The sequence below is a fragment of the Culex pipiens genome, chromosome 3 (genome assembly GCF_016801865.2).
Source record: "Culex pipiens pallens isolate TS chromosome 3, TS_CPP_V2, whole genome shotgun sequence".
Classification (NCBI taxonomy): domain Eukaryota; kingdom Metazoa; phylum Arthropoda; class Insecta; order Diptera; family Culicidae; genus Culex; species Culex pipiens.
In genome coordinates, this window is record NC_068939.1 from 77,165,229 (window position 1) to 77,165,520 (window position 292).

Genomic DNA, 292 nt, shown 5'->3' on the forward strand with positions numbered 1-292 from the left:
GCACTACACAGAATTTTCGTCCGCGCACGACGGCTGTAATTTGTTGGACAAACTTTGTTGCGATGCATTATTTGGGCATCGTTATAATTGCATTCTCGCATGGTAAACAAATTTTCGTCCACTGCAGACAAGCTAATTTGTAAACTAATTTCAACCAGGTCAGAAACTCCATGCCATCATTCAGTTGTTGCTGCGACTCCCCAAAAAAGGATGCAGTGTTGGAAAACCTGGGGAAATGCAACAGCTGCCTACACTGTCACAGCCAGATTCTATGACAATTTCCGGAATTCCA